The sequence below is a fragment of the Moschus berezovskii genome, chromosome 6, assembly GCF_049115385.1.
Source record: "Moschus berezovskii isolate FMDL1 chromosome 6, NW_MosBer_1.0, whole genome shotgun sequence".
In the NCBI taxonomy this organism is placed as follows: Eukaryota; Metazoa; Chordata; class Mammalia; order Artiodactyla; family Moschidae; genus Moschus; species Moschus berezovskii.
The window spans coordinates 44,603,195-44,625,968 of NC_142465.1; the positions used below are offsets into that span (position 1 = coordinate 44,603,195).

The following is a 22,774-nucleotide window of genomic DNA, read 5'->3' on the forward strand; positions in this document are numbered from 1 at the left end:
ATTGCTATAATGTCTTTGAAAAACAATTTGGAAATACTGATAATCTACAAAAGATGTAACTCTTTGCTAGAAATTTCACTCTAGAAATGTAACAGCGAAATATTCTAAGGAATATACAAAAGTACATGTAGATTGGTATTCTTTTGGCATTCTTTATGTGAAAGTGTTTCAAGATTAGGCCAGAAAATTTGGAAAACTCAGCAGTGGCCACAGGACTAGAAAAGGTCAGTTTTCATTCCAATCCCAAAAAAGGCAATGCCAAAGAATGCTCAAACTACCGCATAATTGCAATCATCTCACACGCTAGTAAAGTAATGCTCAAAATTCTCCAAGCCAGGCTTCAGCAATACATGAACCATGAACTTCCAGATGTTCAAGCTGGTTTTAGAAAAGGCAGAGGAACCAGAAATCAAATGGCCAACATTCAATGGATCATGGAAAAAGCAAGAGAATTCAAGAAAAACATCTATTTCTGCTTTATTGACTATGCCAAAGCCTTTGACTGTGAACCACAATAAACTGTGGAAAATTCTGAAAGAGATGGGAATACCAGACCACCTGACCTACCTCTTGAGAAACCTGTATGCAGGTCAGGAAGCAACAGTTAGAACTGTACATGGAACAACAGACTGGTTCCAAATAGGAAAAGGAGTACGTCAAGGCTGTGTATTCTCACCCTGCTTATTTAACTTACATGCAGAGTACATCATGAGAAACGCAGGGCTGGAGGAAGCACAAGCTGGAATCAAGATTGCCAGGAGAAATATCAGTAACCTCAGATATGCAGATGACACTACCCTTATGGCAGAAAGTGAAGAGGAACTAAAGAGCCTCTTGATGAAAGTGCAAGAGGAGAGTGAAAAAGTTGGCTTGAAGCTTAACATTCAGAAAATGAAGATCATGGCATCTGGTCCATTCACTTCATGGGATATAGATGGGAAACAGTGGAAACAGTGTCAGACTTTAATTTTTGGGCTCTAAAATCACTGCAGATGCTGATTGCAGCCATGAAATTAAAAGACGCTTACTCCTTGGAAGGAAAGTTATGACCAACCTAGATAGCATATTAAAAAGCAGAGACATTACTTTGCCAACAAAGGTCCGTCTAGTCAAGGCTATGGTTTTTCCCATGGTCATGTATGGATGTGAGAGTTGGACTATGAAGAAAGCTGATCGCTGAAGAATTGATGCTTTTGAACTGTGGTGCTGGAGAAGACTCTTGAGAGTCCCTTGGACTGCAAGGAGATCCAACCAGTCCATCCTAAAGGAGATCAGTCCTGGGTATTCATTGGAAGGACTGATGCTAAAGCTGAAACTCCAATACTTTGGCCACCTCATGCAAAGAGTTGGCTTATTGGAAAAGACTCTGATGCTGGGAGGGATTGGGGGCAGGAGGAGAAGGGGACAACAGAGGATGAGATGGCTGGATGGCATCACCAACTTGATGCATGAGTTTGGGTGAACTCTGGGAGTTGGTGATGGACAGGGAGGCCTGGCGTGCTGAGATTCATGGGGTTGCAAAGAGTCAGACATCACTGAGCAACTGAACTGAACTGAAGTGAAAAATAATTACAAATAAAGCAAAGATCCAATAAGGGTGACATAAATGAGCTGTTCCATGCAGAGGGACTGCATGCAAATACTAAAAAAGATGTGTTAGCACTACAATGTGTGAAAATAAAAATTGGCCATGATAAAAAATGTGATAGAGCACTATACATAATATGATGCATTTTGAAATCTTTTAAAATATGTATAAAATGTTAAGAATAGTCCGCTGTCAGTGGATTTAAAAGAATGAAAAGAGAATCATCATTAACAATCATATACATATTAAAAAGATAGTATGAAATTATTTTTAAGAACAATGTCCAATACATTTGACAATTTAGGGAGACAAACTCCTAGAAAAGTCCAACTCACAGAAAAGATTAAATAATACATAGAAAATATGAATAGACATAAAGTAACTGAATTTTTCATAATACATAAAGTAACTGAACTTTTAGCTTAAAATATTGCCAGAGAAAAATTCCTAGTGCCAAATGTCTTCACTAGTTGATTCTACAGATAATTAAAATGTATCGTTCACAAACTCTTACCAGAATAAAAAGAGTTAACATATCTCATCTCATGAGTCCAACCAACATACATTTGATAACAAAGTATGATGAAATAATATTACAAAAATTGAAAATAGAACAAAAATACTAAATAAATTATCAACACTAAATCAGTAATGCACATAGCAGGTAATAAATGCATCATGAACAAGTTAAATTTATTCTAGGTGAGAATTCTAGTTTAACATTTGAAAATCAACCAATGTAATATGTTTCTTTAACAAACAAGATAAAAATCATATGATCATTGGAATACATTTAAAGTTATTAAAAATATTTTAAATTTTAATGACTAAAAATAGGAGGGATCTTCCTTAGCCTGACAAAAGTTAGCTATTAAAAAATCTGATACTTAAAGATGAACTTTTGAGAAATTTTCTTATGAGATAAAGAATGAGTTAATTAACACCATTTCTACTCAGCACTGCCCTAGAGCTCTTAGTCAGCACAATAATTGAAGATGTTTGATAAGTTACAAAGAATGGATAAGAGAAAAATAAACTCATTATTCTCAAATGAATTATTCTCAAAAGAGTCTCTCAGACTCTTTGTCACATGAGCCACCAGGGAAAAGATTTGTAAATATTTTCTAAGCACTCAAATTCAAAATATATTGATATAAGGAACCACTTATGAATGAATAAGTAAAACACAGATAGCAGTGAAGTGGACAAAATCTTTGAATGGTACTTTAAAACATCATTGCCTTCCCAGGTGGCTCAGTGGCAAAGAGTCTCCCTGACAATGCAGGAGACAAAGATTCAATCACTCTGTAAGGAAGGTCCCTGGAAAAGAAAATAGCAACCTACTCCAGTATTCTTTCTTGGGAAACCCCATAGACAGAGAAGTCTGACAGGATTACAGCCCATAGGGTCTAAAAGAAGAGGACATGACTTAGTGACTAAAAACCAACAAAACCAAACCACATATTCAAACAGCCTATATACATATATATAAAGGTGTTTAATAACATATTAATGAAAAATGCAAATTAAAACCATAGTGAGACATTCGTCTCCACACATTCCCACTTCTATAATAGTTTAAGTTAAAAAGACTATTAAAACCAACTGAAGGCAAAGCTAATGAGTAACTTGAAATCTCACACACCAAAGGTTGAACTTGATATTGGCTCAATCCCTTGGGAAAATCTAGGAATTTCTACTAAGCATTAGTCATTGATTCAGTAAGTTAACCTTAAGTTCAGTTCAGTTGCTGAGTCATGTCCAACACTTTGCGCCCCCATGGACTGCAGCACACCAGGCATCCCTGTCCATCGCCAACTCCCAGAGTTTACTCACTCATGTCCATTGAGTCGGTGACGCTACCCAATCATTTCATCCTCTGTCATCGCCTTCTCCTCCTGCCTTCAATCTTTCCCAGCATCAAGGTCTTTTCTAGAGAGTCAGTTCTCATCAGGTGGCCAAAGTATTGCAGCTTCAGCTTCAGTATCAGTTCTTCCAATGAATATTCAACACTGATTTCCTCTAGGATGGACTGGTTGGTCCTCCTTGCAGTGCAAAGGACTCTTAAGAGTCATCTTCAACACCACAGTTCAAAAGCATCAATTTTTTGGCGCTCATCTATCATTATAGTCCAACTCTCACATCCATATATGACTACTGCATAAATGCTTTCACTACACAGACCTTTGTTGACAAAGTATTGTCTCCTGTTTTTAATACACTGTCTCAGTTCAGTTCAGTTCAGTCACTCAGTCGTGACCGACTCTTTGCGACCCCATGAATCACAGCACGCCAGGCCTCCCTGTCCATCACCAACTCCCAGAGTTCACTCAGACTCATGTCCATTGAGTCGGTGATGCCATCCAGCCATCTCATTCTCTGTCGTTCCCTTCTCCTCCCGCCCCCAACCTTTCCCAGCATCAGAGTCTTTTCCAGTGAGTCAACTCGTCGCATGAGGTGGCCAAAGTACTGCAGTTTCAGCTTTAGCATCAGTCCTTCCAATGAACACCCAGGATTGATCTCCTTTAGAATGGACTGGTTGGATCTCCTTGCAGTCCAAGGGACTCTCAATAGTCTTCTCCAACACCACAGTTCAAAAGCATCAGTTCTTTGGCGATCAGCTTTCTTCACAGTCCAACTCTCACATCCATACATGACCATGGGATAAACCATAGCCTTGACTAGACGGACCTTTGTTGGCAAAGTAATGTCTCTGCTTTTTAATATGCTATCTAGGTTGGTCATAACTTTCCTTCCAAGGAGTAAGCGTCTTTTAATTTGCTGGCTGCAATCAGCATCTGCAGTGATTTTGGAGCCCAAAAAAATAAAGTCTGACACTGTTTCACCATCTATTTCCCATGAAGTGATGGGACCAGATGCCATGATCTTTGTTTTCTGAATGTTGATCTTCAAGCCAACCTTTTCACTCTCCTCTTTCACTTTCATCAAGAGGCCTTTGAGTTCCTCTTCACTTTCTGCCATAAGGGTGATGTCATCTGCAGTGATCTTGGAGCCCCCAAAATAAAGTCTGCCACTGTTTCTACTGTATTCCCATCTATTTGCCATGAAGTGATGGGACCAGATGCCACGATCTTAGTTTCTGAATGTTGAGTTTTAAGCCAACTTTTTCACTCTCCTCTTTCACTTTCATCAAGAGGCTCTTTAGTTCTTCTTTGCTTTCTGCCATAAGCGTGGTGTCATCCACATATCTGAGGTTATTGATATTTCTTAATCTTGATTCCAGCTTGGGCTTCATCCAGTCCAGCATTTCACATGATGTACTCTGCATATAAGTAAAATAAGCAGGGTGACAATAAACAGCCTTGACATACTCCTTTCCCAATTAGTAACCAGTCTGTTCTTCCATGTCCAGTTCTAACTGTTCCTTCTTGACCTGCATACAGATTTCTCAATAGGAGGTAAGGTGTTCTGCTATTCCCATCTCTTGAAGAATTTCCATAGTTTGTTGTGATCCACACAGTCAAAAGCTTTGACATAGTCAGTAAAGCAGAAGTAGATGTTTTTCTAGAACTCTCTTGGCTTTTCAGTTAACCAACAGATGTTGGCAATTTGATCTCTGGTTCCCCTACCTTTTCTAAATCCAGCTTGAATACCTGAAAGTTCAAAGTTCATGTACTGTTGAAGCCTGCCTTGGAGAATTTTGAGCATTTCTTTGCTAGTACGTGAGGTAAGTGCAATTGTGTGGTGGTTTGAACATTCTTTGGCATTGCCTTTCTTTGGGATTTGAATGAAAACTGACCTTTTCCAGTCCTGTGGCCATAGCTGAAGTTTCCAAATGTGCTGGCATATTGAGTGCAGTACTTTCACTGCATCATCTTTCAGGGTTTTAAATAACTGAACTGGAATTCCATTACCTCCACCCGCTTTGTTCATAGTGATGTTTCCTAAGGCCCACTTGATTTTGCATAGCAGGATATCTGGCTCTAGGTTGGTGATCACACCATCATGATTTTCTGGGACATGAAGATCTTTTCTGTATAGTTCCTCTGTGTATTCTGGCCACTTCTTAATATCTTCTGCTTCTGTTAGGCCTATACCATTTTTGTCCTTTATTGTGCCCATCTTTGCCTGAAGTGTTCCCTTGGTATCTCTAATTTCCTTGTAGAGCTCTCTAGTCTTTCCCATTCTATTGTTTCCCTCAGTTTCTTTACATGGATCACTGAGGAAGGCTTTCTTCTCTCTCCTTGCTATTCTTTGGAACTCTGCATTCAAATGGGTATATCTTTCCTTTTCCCCTTTGTCTTTGAAATCTCTTCTATTCACAGCTATTTGTAAGGCCTCCTCAGACAATCATTTTGTCTTTTTGCATTTCTTTTCCTTGGGGATGGTCTTGATCCCTGCCTCCTGACAATGTCACAAACCTCTGTCCATAGTTCTTCAGGCACTCTATCAGATCTAATCCCTTCAATCTATTTGTCACTTCCACTGTATATCATAAGGGATTTGATTTAGGTCATACCTGAATGGTCTGGTGGCTTCCCCTACTTTCTTCAATTTAAGTCTGAATTTGGCAATAAAGAGTCATGGTCTGTGCCACAGTCAGCTCCTGGTCTTGATTTTGCTGACTCTATGGAACTTCTCCATCTTTGGCTGCAAAGAATATAATCAGTCTGATTTTGGTATTGACCATCTGGTGATGTCCACATGTAGAGTCTTCTCTTCTGTTGTTGAAAGAGGGTGTTTGCTATGATCAGTGCATTCTCTTGGAAAAACTCTATTAGCCGTTGACCTGCTTTGTTTCGTACTCCAAGGCCAAATTTGCCTGTTTCTCTAGATATCTCTTGACCTCCTACTTTTGCATGCCAGTCCCCTATAATGAAAAGGACATCTATTTTGGGTGTTAGTTCTAGAAGGTCTTGTAGCTCTTCATAGAACCATTCCACTCCAACTTCTTCAGCATTACTGGTTGGGGCACAGACTTGGATTGCTCTGATATTGAATGGTTTGCCTTGGAAATGAACAGAGATCACGCCATTGTTTTTGAGATTGCATCCAAGTACTGCAGTTTGGACTCTTGTTGACTATGATGGCTACTCCATTTCTTCTAAGGGATTCTTGCTGACAGTAGTATATATAATGGTCATCTGAGTTAAATTCACCCATTCTAGTGCATCTTAGTTCACTGAATCCTAAAATGTCAATGTTCACTCTTGCCATCCCCTGTTTGACTACTTCCAATTTGCCTTGATTCATTGACCTAGCATTCCAGTTTCCTGTGCAATATTGCTCTTTACAGCATCGGACTTTACTTCCATCACCAGGCACAGCCACAATTGGGTGTTGTTTTTTAGCTGGCTCCATCTCTTTGTTTTTTCTGAAATTATTTCTCCACTGATCTCCAGTAGCATATTGGGCATTTACTGACCTGGTGAGTTCATCTTTCAGTGTCCTATCTTTTTGCCTTTTCATACTGTTCATGGGGTTCTCAAGGCAAGAATACTGAAGTGGTTTGCCATCCCCTTCTCCAGTTTACCACATTTTATCAGAACTCTCCACCATGACCTGTCCATCTTGGGTTTTTTAGAGTTTCCTTTGCTGGGTCTTTCTGACTGCCACCCCCATTGGTGCATAAAACTGATAGACAAAGAAAGGAAGCTGAGTGAAAAAAAGTCTGTTGAGGCACAGGCTGTGCGGCGGCTGTGTGCAGCAGAAGCGGCTTTGGGGAGATACCCCATGTCCAAGGGAAGAGAAGCCCCAGGAAGATGGTAGGCTCTGGAGCAGCGGTTGCATCGCACTCAAGCAACTGTGAGGAGATTCCCTACATCCAAGAACAAAGGAGACGCCCCAGAAAGGTTGTAGGAGGGGCGAAATCATGTTCAGAATCAAACCCCATACCAGCTAGAAACTCTCAGAGGGCTCAAACAAACCTTGTGCGCACCAAGACCCAGAGGTCCACAGACACTGAGTCAGAACTGGGTTTGAGCATTTCCTGTGGAGGTTCAGGTGAGCAGTGGACTGCCACAGGGACAGGGGCTCTGGGTGCAGCAGACCTGGGTATGGCATAAGCCTTCTTGGAGGAGGTCGCCATTAACCCCACCATAGACCCGCCAGAACTTACACAGGACTGGGAAATAGTCTCTTGGAGGGAACAAACAAAACCTGGTGTGCAGCAGGACTCAGTAGAAAAGAATAGTGACCCCCCAAAAGACTGACCCAGACTTGCCCATAAGTGTCCAGGAGTCTCTGGCAGAGGCATGGGTCAGTGATGGCCTGATGTGGGTGGGGGCACTGAGTGTAGCGGTGCGTGCATGGGACCTTTTGAAGGAGGTTGCCATTATCTTCACTACCTCCACCATAGTTTGGCCCCAGGTAAATAACAGGGAGGGAACACAGTTCCATCCATCAACAGAAATTGCATTAAAGATTTACTGAACATGGCCCCCGCCCATCAGAACAAGACCCAATTTCCCCCTCAGTCAGTCTCTCCCATCAGGAAGCTTCCATAAGCCTCTTACTTTTCTCCATCAGAAAGCAGACAGACTGAAAATCACAATCACAGGAAACTAATCTTAGGTATCAGTTCAGTTCAGTTCAGTCGCTCAGTCGTGTCCGACTCTTTGCGACCCCATGAATCACAGCACACCAGGCCTCCCTGTCCATCACCAACTGCCGGAGTTCACTCAAACTCATGTCCATCGAGTCGGTGATGCCATCCAGCCATCTCATTCTCGGTCGTCCCCTTCTCCTCCTGCCCCCAATCCCTCCCAGCATCAGAGTCTTTTCCAGTGAGTCAACTCTTCTCATGAGGTGGCCAAAGTATTGGAGTTTCAGCTTTAGCGTCAGTCCTTCCAACGAACACTCAGGACTGATCTCTTTAGAATGGATTGGCTGGATATCTTAGCAAAAAATGCATATATACACAAGCTTTACAAAAGGCATGTAAAAGAATGTATGATTATAAGAAAACTATTACACAAAACTGAAAACAACCTAAACATCTAACAGGTAGAACAGATAGGTCTGTGTTGGAGTACAATGGAATTTTATAGAACAACAAAAACGAATTATTATTACATTCAAAACGTGGATATATCTTAACAAAAAGACTGAGCAAAAGAAACTTGATACAAAAAAAGTCACATATGGTATGATTCTGTCTATACAAATTTCAAAAACAGGCAAAACAATTCTATGGTCTTAAAGTCAGAATGAGTGGTTACTTTTGTGGAAGAACAAGGTGGTAATGATTGCTGGAGGAGGGGGTTTTGGGTACTGACAAAGTTCTTTATTCAGAACTGAATCTTGATTTCATGACCCTTTTCTGTGTGCTTTTCTATATTTCTGTTACTCTAACCAAGTTTTTTTTTTTTTTAATAAAAGCAATGCAATGTTTTATTAAAAGTAGTTGTCTTAGTTTCATCATCATTCCAAATAATTTGGGGGGAAAAGTGAATTAATTTTCTAGCACCAAAAGAGTTGTTATGAAAGCTAAAAGAAAAATGCAGTAAATCAAACCAGTAGATTTTTAAAAGATTTTTAGTTAAAATATATTGTGTTTAATGCATAAAAATAATATGCAAAGGGGTTTTCACCTGATATAAATTTCTGTTATATTAAATAAGTTGAATTTCAAACTAGAATGTTTCAAATATTGTTTATATTATCTCAGTAGACAACGTTGCCTGTTACAGACAGCAAATCTGTACTTTCAGTAACCATGACAATTAAATACTATCAGATTAGATGTCTCAGATAGAAATACTGTTTATGGTTTATAATGTTAGTAAACAAAATAGGGCTGAAAAGCACAAAAAAATTATGCTACTTAGTGAAAAGTTAAAATGATGGATTATTAAATAGAATATTATAATTGCTTATTTATGTTTTGAAAACTGCCCCATGTAAATCACTTCAGTAGAAGACCATATTGTTTACGAGATATCCATAAATAAAACATATATCGATTCAGAATGACTTAATCTGTTGTGTTGATGTTAAATTCATGTGACAGTCTAGGAATAGATGGTCACCTAAAATGGAGGAAATTTAAACTGTGACTAATTAAAATACTAAAACCATATATCATGCAGAGGCAGAATAGAACACATGAATAAAATCTAGGTTTAGGAGTTAGTTAACCTGGAAATGGCTGTCTGAGGAGGCCTTACAAATAGCTGTGAAAAGAAGAGAGGCGAAAAGCAAAGGAGAAAAGGAACGATATAAGCATCTGAATGCAGAGTTCCAAAGAATAGCAAGGAGAGATAAGAAAGACTTCCTTAGTGATCAATGCAAAGAAATAGAGGAAAACAACAGAATAGGAAAAACAAGAGATCTCTTCAAGAAAATTAGAGATTCCAAGGGAACATTTCATGCAAAGATGGGCTCGATAAAGGACAGAAATGGTATGGACCTAACAGAAGCAGAAGATATTAAGACGAGGTGGCAGGAATACACAGAAGAACTGTACAAAAAAGATCTTCACGACCAAGATAGTCACGATAACGTGATCACTGACCTAGAGCCAGACATCTTGGAATGTGAAGTCAAGTGGGCCTTAGAAAGCATCACTACTAACAAAGCTAGTGGAGGTGATGGAATTCCAGTTGAGCTATTTCAAGTCTTGAAAGATGATGCTGTGAAAGTGCTGCACTCAATATGCCAGCAGATTTGGAAAACTCAGCAGTGGCCACAGGACTGGAAGAGGTCAGTCTTCATTCCAATCCCAAAGAAAGGCAATGCCAAAGAATGCTCAAACTACCGCACAATTGCACTCATCTCACACGCTAGTAAAGTCATGCTCAAAATTCTCCAAGCCAGGCTTCAGCAGTATGTAAACTGTGAACTCCCAGATGTTCAAGCAGGTTTTAGAAAAGGCAGAGGCACCAGAGATCAAATTGCCAACATCCGCTGGATCATGGAGAAAGCAAGAGAGTTCCAGAAAAACATCTATTTCTGCTTCATTGACTATGACAAAGCCTTTGACTGTGTGGATCACAACAAACTGTGGAACATTCTGAAAGAGATGGGAATCCCAGACCAACTGACCTGCCTCTTGAGAAACCTGTATGCAGGTCAGGAAGCAACAGTCAGAACTGGACATGGAACAACAGACTGGTTCCAAATAGGAAAAGGTGTACGTCAAGGTTGTATATTGTCACCTTGCTTATTTAACTTATATGCAGAGTACATCATGAGGAACGCTGGGCTGGAAGAAGCACAAGCTGGAATCAAGATTGCTGGGAGAAATATCAATAACCTCAGATGTGCAGATGACACTACCCTTATGGCAGAAAGTGAAGAGGAACTCAAAAGCCTCTCGATGAAAGTGAAAGAGGAGAGTGAAAAGGTTTTGAAGCTCAACATTCAGAAAACAAAGATCGTGGCATCTGGTCCCATCACTTCATGGGAAATAGATGGAAAAACAGTGGAAACAGTGTCAGACTTTGTTTTTTTGGGCTCCAAAATCACTGCAGAAGCTGATTGCAGCCATGAAATTAAAAGACGCTTGCTCCTTGGAAGGAAAGTTATGACCAACCTTGATAGTATATTAAAAAGCAGAGACATTACTTTGCCAACCAAGGTCCGTCTAGTCAAGGCAATGGTTTTTCCTGTGGTCATGTATGGATGTGAGAGTTGGACTGTGAAGAAGGCTGATCGCCGAAGAATCGATGCTTTTGAACTGTGGTGTTGGAGAAGACTCTTGAGAGTCCCTTGGACTGCAAGGAGATCCAACCAGTCCATTCTAAAGGAGATCAATCCTGGATGTTCATTGGAGGGACTGATGCTAAAGCTGAAGCTGAAATACTTTGGCCACCTCATGCGACGAGTTGACTCACTGGAAAAGACTCTGATGCTGGGAAAGGTTGGGGGCGGGAGGAGAAGGGGACGACGGAGAATGAGATGGCTGGATGGCATCACCGACTCTGTGGACATGAGTTTGAGTGTACTCCGGGAGTTGGTGATGGACAGGGAGGCCTGGCGTGCTGTGGTTCATGGGGTCGCGGAGAGTCGGACACGACTGAGCGACTGAACTGAACTGAACTGACTGAACCTGGATGTGAATTCTAGCTTCTCTAATCATTAGCTTTTTTAATATATCTATTTTTCTCATCCATAAAATGGTTAAAAAATAGAAGTAAAATCCATCTCACTGGGTTTCATTAAGCTATGAGATATCACATGCCACACATTTAAAACAATGACCAGCACACACTGAGCACTCAAAATGGTTGTTGTTAATAACTGAAGTGCAGTTATACAGAAGGCATTGTCTGCATAACTAAATAGAAAAACTGTCTCATAATTCAGTATTTTCAATCTTTAAATTAAACTAGATGAGTGCTCTAGGTAAGTAACCATTCATTTTTCATAAAAATGTTTCAATCCTTGTACTATTTCTGAAAAACATATTTGACTTATCTGATTCTCCAAGATTGTATAGCGTATATGATAAGCCAAACTAAAAAACTGGATATTGTCTACTTAATTAAGAATATCTAGAAAAACCATTTTAATATTCTAATAAAAAAATAAGAGAAAGTTCATCATGCTTGTCACCAAAAATAAAAAGGAATACACTCTGAAGTTTTATATACATAAATACATATATATGTATATAAAATATGTGTGGGCACATGTGTATGTAGTCTAAATGATCAATCAATTAGACAAATACAAAATCTTATGTTGAAAACAAAAATCACTGTCAGTGTGTCACCTCTCAGGTTAATCAAAAACAATGTAACAATTATATATAGATATTAGTGAAGTGAATTTTTACTGGATTGTTCAGGACTCTCAGTGGATTATTAATATCAATCAAGACCAATGTCCTTGACCTGGACAAAATCATGGTCCACGCCTCTCTATGAGATGTTCTGACTAAGCATGATAAAACAAACATGCAAGCATGAATAAGATTACCTTACCCCTTGTCCAGATTTGCTAACATGACTTTAGACAAATTACTTATTTCTCTGAGCTTGTCTCTTCATCTGTAAAAATGAATAACCATACTTTACAAACTAACTTTCAGAATTGTTGCAAAGGAACAAACAAGGTTATGCATTACATCAATGAAAAATGAACTCCCCAGGTTGGTAGGTGCCCAATATGCTACTGGATATCAGTGGAGAAATAACTTCAGAAAGAATAAAGAGACAGAGTCAATGAACAAACAACACACAATTGTGGCTGTGCCTGGTGACGGAAGTAAAGTCCAATGCTGTGAAGAGCAATATTGCACAGGAAACTGGAATGCTAGGTCAATGAATCATGGCAACTTGGAAGTGGTCAAACAGGAGATGGCAAGAGTGAACACTGACAATTGAGGATTCTGTGAACTAAAATGGACTGGATGGATGAATTTAACTCAGATGACCATTATATATACTACTGTCAGCAAGAATCCTTTAGAAGAAATGGAGCAGCCATCATAGTCAACAAGAGTCGAAAATTCAGTACTTGGATGCAATCTCAAAAACAATGGCATGATCTCTGTTCGTTTCCAAGGCAAACCATTCAATATCAGAGCAATCCAAGTCTGTGCCCCAACCAGTAATGCTGAAGAAGTTGGAGTGGAATGGTTCTATGAAGAGCTACAAGACCTTCTAGAACTAACACCCAAAATAGATGTCCTTTTCATTATAGGGGACTGGCATGCAAAAGTAGGAGGTCAAGAGATATCTAGAGAAACAGGCAAATTTGGCCTTGGAGTACGAAACAAAGCAGGTCAACGGCTAATAGAGTTTTTCCAAGAGAATGCACTGATCATAGCAAACACCCTCTTTCAACAACAGAAGAGAAGACTCTACATGTGGACATCACCAGATGGTCAATACCAAAATCAGACTGATTATATTCTTTGCAGCCAAAGATGGAGAAGTTCCATAGAGTCAGCAAAATCAAGACCAGGAGCTGACTGTGGCACAGACCATGACTCTTTATTGCCAAATTCAGACTTAAATTGAAGAAAGTAGGGGAAGCCACCAGACCATTCAGGTATGACCTAAATCAAATCCCTTATGATATACAGTGGAAGTGACAAATAGATTGAAGGGATTAGATCTGATAGAGTGCCTGAAGAACTATGGACAGAGGTTTGTGACATTGTCAGGAGGCAGGGATCAAGACCATCCCCAAGGAAAAGAAATGCAAAAAGACAAAATGATTGTCTGAGGAGGCCTTACAAATAGCTGTGAATAGAAGAGATTTCAAAGACAAAGGGGAAAAGGAAAGATATACCCATTTGAATGCAGAGTTCCAAAGAATAGCAAGGAGAGAGAAGAAAGCCTTCCTCAGTGATCCATGTAAAGAAACTGAGGGAAACAATAGAATGGGAAAGACTAGAGAGCTCTACAAGGAAATTAGAGATACCAAGGGAACACTTCAGGCAAAGATGGGCACAATAAAGGACAAAAATGGTATAGGCCTAACAGAAGCAGAAGATATTAAGAAGTGGCCAGAATACACAGAAGAACTATACAAAAATGATCTTCATGACCCAGATAACCACCATGGTGCGATCACTCACATAGAGCAGATATCCTGGAATACAAAGTCAAGTAGGCCTTAAGAAGCATCACTATGAACAAAGCTAGTAGAGGTGATGGAATTCCAATTGAATTATTTCATATCCTGAAAGATGATGCAGTGAAAGTATACCAGCAAATTTGGAAACCTCAGCAGTGGCCACAGGACTGGAAAAGGTCAGTTTTCATTCCCATCCCAAAGAAAGGCAATGCCAAAGAATGTTCAAACTACCACACAATTGCACTCATCTCACACGCTAGCAAAGTAATGCTCAAAACTCTCTAAGCCAGGCTTCAACTATACGTGAACCACAAACTTCCAGTTGTTCAAGCTGAATTTAGAAAAGGCAGAGAAACTGGAGATCAAATTGCCAATATCTGTTGGATCATCAAAAAAGCAAGAGAGTTACAGAAAAACATCTACTTCTGCTTCATTGACTACACCAAAGGCTTTGACTGTTGATTGTGTGGATCACAACAAACTGTGGAAAATTCTTCAACAGACAGGAATACCAGAACACCTGACCTGCCTCTTGAGAAATCTGTATGCAGGTCAAGAAGGAACAGTTAGAACTGGACATGGAACAACAGACTGGTTACTAATTGGGAAAGGAGTATGTCAAGGCTGTATAATGTCACCCTGCTTATTTAACTTATATGTACAGTACATCTTGCGAAATGTTGGACTGGATGAAGCCCAAGCTGGAATCAAGATTGCTGGGAGAAATATCAATAACCTCAGATATGCAGCTGACACCACCCTTGTCAGAAAGTGAAGACGAATCAAAGAGCTTCTTGATGAAAGTGAAAGAGGAGAGTGAAAATGTTGGCTTAAAACTCAACATTCAGAAAGCTGCTGCTGCTGAGTCACTTCAGTCGTGTCCGACTCTGTGTGACCCCATAGACGGAAGCCCACCAGGCTCCCCCGTCCCTGGGATTCTCCAGGCAAGAACACTGGAGTGGGTTGCCATTTCCTTCTCCAATGTGTGAAAGTGAAGTCTCTCAGTCGTGTCCGACCCCCAGCGACCCCACGGACTGCAGCCCACCAGGCTCCTCCATCCATGGGACTCTCCAGGCAATAGCACTGGAGTGGCTTGCCAGTGCCTTCTCCTTCAGAAAGCTAAGATCATGGTATCTGGTCCCATCACTTCATAGCAAATAGAGGGAGAAACAATGGAAACAGTGAGAAACTTTATTTTGGGGGCTCCAAAATCACTGCAGATTATGATTGCAGCCATGAAATTAAAAGACACTTGCTCCTTAGAAGGAAAGCTATGATCAATCTAGACAGCATATTAAAAAACAGAGACATTACTTTGCCAACAAAGTTCTATCTAGTCAAAGGTATGGTTTTTTCAGTAGTCATGTATGGACGTGAGAGTTGGACTATAAAGAAAGGTGAGTGCCAAAGAATTGATCCTTTTGAACTGTGGTGTTGGAGAAGACTCTTTAGAGTCTATCCAAAAGAAATCAGTTCTGAATATTCATTGGAAGGGCAGATGCTGAGCTGAAACTCCAGTACTTTGGCCAACTGATGAAAAGAACTGACTCACCAGAAAAGACACTGATGCTGGGAAAGATTGAAAGCAGGAGGGGAAGGGTATGACAGAGGGTGAGATGGTTGGATGGCATCACCAACCTGATGGACACGAGTTTGAATAAGCTCTGGGAGTTGGTGATGGACAGGGAAGCCTGGAGTGCTGCAGCCCATGGAATCACAAAGAGTCAGCCATGACTGAGCAACTGAACTGAACTGAACTGATGCTTTACAAACGTCCAGAGTCTATACCAATCAACGGCTTTTTTTAAATGAAGAGAAAGAGAATTCAATTCACCAGTATTTAGTTCAAACACAGCTAAATTTATATATCTACATTATCCATGTAACTATACATTTATTCTTTCTTCTAAAATTGAGAACTAAGAATTACCTACTGATTTAGCATGTTAATTATTCAATGTCCTAAGCATGCCTTATCTTGACAAGCAAGTGAGTGAAAGTTGCTCTGCCATGTCCAACTCTTTGTGACCCCATGGACTATACAGTCCATGGAATTCTCTAGGCCAGAATACTAGAGTGGGTAGCTTTCCCATTCTTCAGGGGATCTTCCTAATCCAGGGATTGAACCCAGGTCTCCCGCATTTTAGGCAGATTCTTTACCAGCTGAGCCACAAAGGAAGCCCCAGAATACTGGAGTGGGTAACCTATCCCTTCTCTAGCAGATCTTCCCAACCCAGGCATCAAACCGCCGTCTCCTGCATTGCAGATGGATTCTTTACCAACTGAGCCATCAGGGAAGCCCTATCTTGACAAATTACTTATTAAAATATTCTTTTATATATGTCTTGCTGTGTAAATCAAAAAAACCAGCAATCATTGAAAAATTAAGAAGATTGGCATAGCTTCTATTTTTATTTCTTATTTCCAAGGTAGAAATATAAATCCGTAATTTTCCAACATCTTAAAAAGGTGCTTAGTCTTAACCTTCTTTAAATTCATTTCTTCAGAAATATAGATCAGTGTCTTCACTGGACCCAAAGAGGAATAAGGCATTGGCCCTGTCCTCAAGGGTTTACAATAGGGGTAACAAGCAAGTAAATAGTCAGTTATAATACACTATTGTAAGTGCAACGGTTAGGATACCCACAGGTTGTTATGAATGCACTGAATAAGAGTTAAAACTTAGCCTGGAAATTTTGGAAAGTCTTCCTTAAGATGGTGGCAGCTGACCTGAGCCTAAAGAGGTGAGGCAGACCAACAAAATGGCAGACAAGGAGACAGAAAATGTCTGGCAGGAAATAGAATATGGAGGGAAAGTGGGGTTTGGGAAAATAGAGGAAGAATATAATAAATAAGGGGAAATGCAAAAAAATTAGTATGATTGGCACTGTGGAATATTGGAGATGGAAGAAACGGGAATGATGAGGAAATGAATTTAGAGAAGTAAACAAGGACCACTTAATAAAGGACATTAGGTCCTTAATTAAGAAAAAGACTTAAAGAACTTCAGGCACTTTGTTATTTAAGAAAGAGAGAGAAAAAACTCTATCAAACATTTTTCAGCAGAGGAGGTACCTGTTGAGATTGGTTCCAGAAAGATAACTGATAGTGCAGAGAATGTGCTTAAGAAGACTACAAGACAGTGGGACTGAAGTAGGGGCTCTGAACTCTGAACACCCTCATAATATCCTCATTTCCTACATGGGGAACAAAGGTTTAAAGAAATTAAGTAACTTGGCCTGAATCACACAGTTTGTAAGTGGCTGAGCTAGGTCTGAAGCAAAGCTCTGAATAATTCTAAAATGTGTGCTCTCAAGGACCTTAGAAATGCCTCTGAGGAAAAGAAATGAACATGACAAACCCTAAGCACATAGAGAATAGCAACAAACAAAACAGTGCAGGAAAAGCATTGACACAGTCAAGTCTACATCATCAAAATCAAGTACAGGGGTGAGCAATTACCCACTGAATTAAGGACCATCTGGATAATCCTGGCAAAAGCAGATTTAGTGTCTGAGTCATTCAGATAATTGTGCAAACAATGTGCCCTTCTCTGGCTGAGTAACCTGGTCATTAATATCTTCCATAGTACATTCTGCCCTGTGGCACTTTTGAAATGGACAACAGTAGCTCAGAAAGAATTAAGGTACTATTCACTTCATGGGAAAGCCACATAAATAATAGTGGGATCTCAACAGACTGTAAGCGTACTTTATACATCCCCATGAGCCATTTCACACAGAGATACATGATATACATAAGCCAAATCCCACTTCAAAGAAGGAAAAAAGTTCAGCAAAAGCACCCTCAAATGCATGTTGTTATATTCAATTCTTTGCAGGTAGCAGAAGTTTTATGGGCCTTAAAGCAATGAAAAATATCACTGCAAATAGATTTATAGATTAAACTACAGTAAGGTTACAAATTTCTGTGTGTTCTACATAAAAAAAGAAAGGGAAAAATAAAAACAGGGTGAGGAAAAATTTCACAGTTTATAACAGATTTGTTATTATATGAAGAAACTATGAATACTCTAATAGAGAAATAGTCAAGTAAAATCAACAAATAAAGAAATACAAAGAGGAAATAAAGGTTTGAGAAATGAAAATATGTGAAACTCATTCAAAATCACAGAGACACAACACAAAGAATGACTAGATATATAATTTAGACTACAAAATAGTCACAGTTGTTTTAACCATAATACCAAGTGTTAATGAGATTACAGCCGATCAGTTTAAACTGAGCATCAATTTGTGCACTTTTTTTTTTTTTGGTAAGAGCAATTTGGGAATTAGCATTAGGAGTCTGGAAATATTTATACATTTGATCCAATAACATCTAAGAAGTTATAGTAAAGAAATGATCTGAAACATAAAGACTAATGAATATCTATGTTTGTTTCCACAAGTGTGAAAAACTGCAAACTATCTAAAGGCTTTGTTACAAAAAAACTGGCAGCCATAAAAGAACATGGTTAGTAAGAATATTAAATGAAATAAATGAATATTTATGGTGTGTTGTTGTGCTAGAAAAAAGCTGAATGCCAAAATGCATATTCAATGTAAATTCAGAACTGTAAATTTAAAATACGTATGCATATTCTTAAAAATAAAACTAGAAGGTTGACAGTAGATCTCTGTGCATGATGGAACTATCTTTTATTTCCAATTTTTCTTGAATGATCCTGTATTTCCTTATAACTATAAAAAGCTATAATTTAATGTTTAAACTTAATACTAAATGAATATTCTTTCAAATACAATTTTATACAGTAAGTCATTCAGATAACCATCGTGAAATAACGCCCTATCCTCTACCTCCTATATTTCCAAGTTCAAACAACTGGTATTTCCTGTTTTAAGGATTTGAACCCACGTATTCTTGCTCCAAAGCCAGTGTTTTTCAAGATACAAAATAGAAGCACAGTGAAATATTCAAAGCAGAGTTGAATCAATAACGAACATTAAAAATACATTATATCAATAATAATATTTGGCATCTCAGATTTAAGCAGAGAAACTTATACACAGGGATATTTGATGGCTGCACTAACAGAGCCATGCAATGACAGATGGAACTGGTATTAAGGAAAACAGAAAAATACAAATTAGATTGAGAATAGAAATGAAATAATTACTGAAAAATGGTGGACATCTGGAAGTAGACAAAAGAAAAAAAAAAAAAAACTGATCACAAATCAGAAAAGCATAGAAAACTGTAGTATCCTTTGCTAAAAGCCAGTTTAAGGATGATGATTATTGATGGTGGAAAAGCAAAAAAAAAAAAAAAAGTTTTCTCTAAGTACATTATCATTACTGTAAACAGTATGTCTTCTTCTAGTAGCTTTTGTCTCAATTTCAAGGAGGAGATGGACAATATGACAGAAATGGCAGATTAAAAGGGAATAAAATGAATGCACCACTAAAAAAAAAATATGAAGACTGGACTTGAGGAAGGACTGACTGATGACTTAGAGAGGATAAGTTCTAGATATGACACAGACCATGGCCAATTTATCGTTAGAAATGGATGGACCTTGTTGATCTCTTTTTTAATAAGGCATGTGGGATGGCATGTTTTGCATGGAGAAATATGAATTATCTATTTTTCAACTTTGTCTCAAGGGGAAGAAGATATCTGAGGATCTATAGAATAACATGTACATCTTCATAACCTCTACTGGAAAATAGAATCATTCTGTGGAAGGATATAGAAATGCCTCACATCATTCATTCCTCCCCATGGAGAGACGAATGGAACCAAAGGAAGTTTCCAAAATTAGTTCCCAACACAGAGCTTTCTATCAATTAATAGATTACCCCAAACCACTGCTACATTCATCCAAACAATTCTTTATGATGATATTTCCTCAACAAGAATCTTTCAGCCTCCTGAGAACTGTGTTCATCTTGATGTATACACAAATATGGCTTATGGTCTTTTTCCAGAAAGTACATACTGCCTAACTAGAAGAAAAATCAGATATACAAATAATAAATAATTAAACCAATAAAATGATACTTAGTGTCTGAATAACTGAATAATCTTGGCCTACACTGTTTTTTCTTTAACTTTTTATTTTATACTGGAGTGTAGTTGATTAACAATGCTGTGATAGTTTCAGGTGGGACAGCAAAGGGACTCAGCTACACATATTCGTGTATCTATTCTCCTGCCAATATCCCCTCCCATCCAACCTTGGTTTATACTGTTAGTGATATCAATATTGATCAAATTTTGTTACCAGGACCAAAAGCCATAGGACACTGAAGTATTCTTTTTGATGGCAAACTGCTATGCAATTAATTCACAGTAGGTTTTCAAATGTTAGGGTTCAAGTAGTGGATTTGGGGAAGATTTTAAACAAATTATTTCTGTCCTCAAAATCTTAGTTATCTCATCTAAGAAAATGGAAAGGTTATCACCAAAATTAATTCCAGGCAATGGGGAAATAAATGCAAAGAAAGTCCACGTAGTCCAAATAGATATGATATAAAACAGCAGCACAAGTTTAAATATCATATCTATAAGTAAAATTTGTACAACAAATATATCAAAATTACCTTCTGAGGTTCTAAAGGTCCCTTAGTTTTATATCCTATAAAATGGGTGGATCAATTCCCCCAGATTTCCAAATACTGTCAACTGCAACTTACCAAATAAATTTACCATCAAACAATCAACATACAGGCACAAGCATCTCAGATACGATTCATATTTATTTGATATGTATGCTACATTTCATGCTGATAAGCTACACTGTGAAGCTGAAAAATGCAGGAAAATGGATGAAGATCAAATAGCATTCCAAGAATGTATTCAAAATAATATTTGGAAATATTGATCTTCATGGGCAACACAAAAATATTATTTCATGCAAGGTTTCCTCAGTCTGAGTGCATCTTCTCTGGCTTTTCCCCCAATAGAGAATTTGATTCCCTCTTTCCCCTCCCACTCAGTGTTTCCAGATTGCTTCAGAAGGCCAAGCCAGCCTGCTCAGCAGCAGGCAAACAGGGCTGGGTGTGCAGGAGCTATATATAGCTCTACCTTGGAGATATGCACACACAAGTATATGTACAAATGCCCATGCTGGATGTGGCATGAATAAATAAGAAGAGGTTACAGCTTCTCCCATCTTTCTTCTTCCCATCACCCGAATGTTTGAGTAATTTTCAAAGCAGCGTGTCATCAGACCCTGAGAGTGATGCAGCGTCCAATTTCTCTGCAATTCTTCTGCTTACTGATTCCAGCAATCTGACTCTAGCAGAAACCGGCGCTGGGCCAACACCTACTACCCAGATGTGGTTACACAGGGAGGCTGCCTTGCAGCCCCTGGGAGCCCATCCTGGCACAATACTTAACTCTCTGGGAATCCCCCAGGATAAACCCATCTTTTAGAAACTAGGATAGACAACGCCACGCTAGGAGAGAAGAGGCCAAGCCTTCCCTGCCTCTCCCCTCCTCAAGTCTGCAGCAGATAGCGGAGAAGGACTTATGTCTTCTCAATGGAGACGTAATTAATTGGAAAATGCCCCTCGAGTTGCATGTTTTTTCCCCCAACCCCCCACTCCCGAAGGGCCAGGGAGAAAGCAAGTCCCTTTTCCTCTCAGCGCAACCATTCCCAGTTTTTCAGGGTTGTGCTAGTCTAGAGGCAAGGTAGGAGAGAGGAAGCGAGCGGGTGCGGACAGGCGTGGGGAGGAGCAGACGCTCGTCTCAGTTTCGGAAGACCTGGTACCGGCTGCTGACATGTCTGCTCCCCCAGACCCTCCCCCGCCCGGTCGACTTGGCACCTCTTGGGCGCATCGCCTGCGGTGTCGGCCGCAGCCTCTGAGAGGAAAGTTGACGACAGGAGACTGGGGCTCGGTCCCCGTTCCCAAGGCACTGCCGCCTGCCCTGCCCGTCACCCCGGGCTCCCGAGCCCGCACCCCTCCTTCCCGGTACGACACTCCCTCCACCCAGCCCTTCCTGCAGTCCTTCTCCACGAGAGCTGCGGAGACCGCAGGAGATCTGGGGGTGACGAGGGCGGGGCGGGGCTGGGGGAAGGGGAAGGCAGGCAACAGCCGCAGGAAAACACGCATTCTTTATTCTGTCTGCAAAGAAGGGAAAGTCCTGCCTCCTACCTGTTCCCTGCTTCTGCTCGCCTCGGCGCGGCACAGCTGGACCATAACCTACAGGTTTCCCACTTCCGCCGCAAACACCTGGGAGCGCATCTCCCCACCCGGCGCCCCTCCTCGCCTCGGCCGAGCCCACCCCAGCTACTTGACAGCAGAAGCCGGGCCTCTTAGAGCGGTTATTGGAGCGGCAAGGATAGCGGGGCGGGCGCTAGAGAGAAAGCCGCGCCTCTGATTGGACAACTGGGATGTCACTCATCCCAGGACCAGGGCTTGCTGCGGAACAGGGTAGCTGCTGCTAGACCCAACCGCAAGGGTCTCTGCAGTCCCTGGAACCAAACCCTGCAGCCACTGGGTCCGTGACCCCTAAGAGGAGGAAACTGGTTTGTTGACTTGTCATCTGAGATCCCAAGAGGGAGGGAGGGACCAGACAGAACCAGACACCCAGTACTTTCCAGGGCTTTCCTGAAGGGACCATCTGCTCTGGGAGATTTGACAGGCCAAAATATTAGGAGCAGTGAGTGCCTAGATAGAGAGGCACGAACTTCTGTAATGAATGAAGCGAAATAGAAAAATACAT

The 22,774-nt window shown here is 40.1% G+C and overlaps 1 protein-coding gene across 6 annotated transcripts in view; it reads right to left on the minus strand.

Annotated features, from left to right (window-relative positions):
• CNTN1 (contactin 1) overlaps positions 1-22,336 on the minus strand; it is a 427,927-nt gene extending 405,591 nt beyond the window's left edge. For all 6 annotated transcript variants that reach the window (XM_055394045.2, XM_055394044.2, XM_088836972.1 and 3 more), the window contains exon 1: positions 22,204-22,336. The gene's annotated coding sequence lies outside the window, so the exon portion shown is untranslated. The remainder of the gene's footprint in view (positions 1-22,203) is intronic.
• Positions 22,337-22,774: the final 438 nt, after the last annotated feature.